Below are 2,170 nucleotides of genomic sequence, written 5' to 3' on the forward strand. Positions count from 1 at the left end.
GTTGAGCTGTACCTAGCCACATGGTTGTGGGTGTAGAGAGAGCAGAGCTGTGGGCTAGGCAAGCATCCTTGATGTGTGCTAGTGTTGATTGTCAGCGAGGAGGAGATGTTATTTCCAATCTTCACTGACTGTGGTCTTCAGATGAAGTCAAGGATCCAGTTGCAGAAGAAGGAACAGAGGCCCAGGTTTTTAAGTTCAATTTCAAATTTAATTGTCATTTAACCATACATGAATACCCATGAATACAGCCAAACAAAACAGTGTTCCTCCAGGGTCAAGGTGCAAAACACAGCACCGACAGTCATACATAGCACAAGGCACATACAACACATATAATTACGATAGCAATATACATATAGTCACAAAAAAAATAGCCCAAGTCCCTAGGTGTCATGTCTTGTAGAATGATGATGCATGAGATGTTGTCAGCAAGAACAAGCCTACAGCTGGAAATGGAAGACCGGCAGTTGCCCAAGCAGCAGGTCTCCCTTCTCCACGCCATCAATGTTGTCCAAGGGAAGGACAAGGGCCAATACAGCTTGGTACCAGTGATGTTGCAGAAGTTGCCAGAATGAGGTTGAAGGCAACGTTGTACTGCCTTAGGGACTCCAGCTCCAGATTTGTCCTTAGGGTTTACTCCTGAAGCCTTTCCCATGAGTGGGTATGGCCGCAAGGCAGTGGAGGTTTAAAATCAGAGTTTTCCCTCTCTTAGATGGACTGCCTTCCCAGGCTGACAAGCTCCATCTACCCGAAGCACTGGTTTTAAGGTGCCAGGACCCACCTTTGCCCCTTCTCCTGTCGGTAGAAACAGTTCCGTTGTGCTTAGAGCCTAAGCCACATAAGAAGGCCAGGAGTTGGACTTGGTTGTCAGAGACTATTTGAGGTGCATGCCGTGAGGAGCACTTTTAGGTAGTGGGAGCTTGTCCCCACCACCACTCCTCGGGTTGACAACCTTGGAACCCCTATAAAGAGGTGATCAGAAATGAACACAATATTCCAAGCATGGTCTAAAGGGGGTTTTATAGAGCTGCAACATTACTTTGCAGTGCTTGAACTGCGTCTCCTGACTAATAAAGGCCAACACACCATACACCTTCTTAACAACCTTATCAACTTCCATGACAAACTTGAGGGATCTATGGATGTGAACTCCAAGATCCCTCTGTTCCCTCACTCTCCTTCCGGTAAAAAAAATTTCCCTCCCTTTCTGTTCTGCACTCTGGCCTCTTACCTCTTGTCACCTGCCTATCAACTCCCCCTGGGTCTCCTCCTCCTTCCCTTTCTTCTATCGTCCATCCTCCTCTCCTATCCAATTCCCTCATTGCCAGACCTTTTTGTTTCCTACCCACCTGGCTTCACCTATCACCTTCTAGCTATCCTCCTTCCCCTCTTCCCCCATCTTTTTAGTCCAGCGGCTTTCCCCTTTCTTTCCAATCCTGAAAGAGGGTTTTGGCCTGAAACATCAACTATTATTCCTCTCTAGGGATGCTGCTTGACCTGCTGCCAACAGCTGTTTGTCTGTGTTGCTTTGGGTTTGGATTTCCAGCATCTGTAGAATTTGTTGTGTTTATGTTTTCCTCTACTATCCTTGGTCAGTCCTACCTTCACTCTAGCCATCCCCTTCTTCATGTACGTGTTGATCTCCTTGGGATTTTTCTTAACAGTTAATAGTGATATCTTGAAGAGAATCCATATTAAAGAAGGCGCTTAAAACACATAAAGGTAGGTAATCCTCTGGGGCCTGATCAGGTGTATCCTAGGTCATTGTGGGAAGCAAGGATAGAAACTGCAGGGCCCCTTGCAGAGATATCTATTTCATCAATATCACCTACATCTGGACAGATGGAGGATGCCAACTACAGTTGGCAGCTCATCTACAAGAAAGAAAGCTCTGATCTCAAACTTTTGCTGCCTTTTAGTTATAAAACTCATGGGGAAAACTTCGAGAGTAAACCCTGAGGAAAAATCAAGAGCTGGATCCCTAAGGCATTACTACATTGAGTTCAGCATTGACTGGCAACTCCTGCAATGCCACTAGTGCTGAACAGTATTGATCTCCGCTGTTCCTTTGCATTAGTCAGCTGTGTGTAGATGGAGAGCCTGCTGCATAGGCGACACATACAACATGCTGGAGGAACTCAGCAGGTTGGACAGCATCCATGGAAACAAG

This window comes from Hypanus sabinus, chromosome 7 (genome assembly GCF_030144855.1).
Source record: "Hypanus sabinus isolate sHypSab1 chromosome 7, sHypSab1.hap1, whole genome shotgun sequence".
NCBI classification, from domain to species: Eukaryota; Metazoa; Chordata; class Chondrichthyes; order Myliobatiformes; family Dasyatidae; genus Hypanus; species Hypanus sabinus.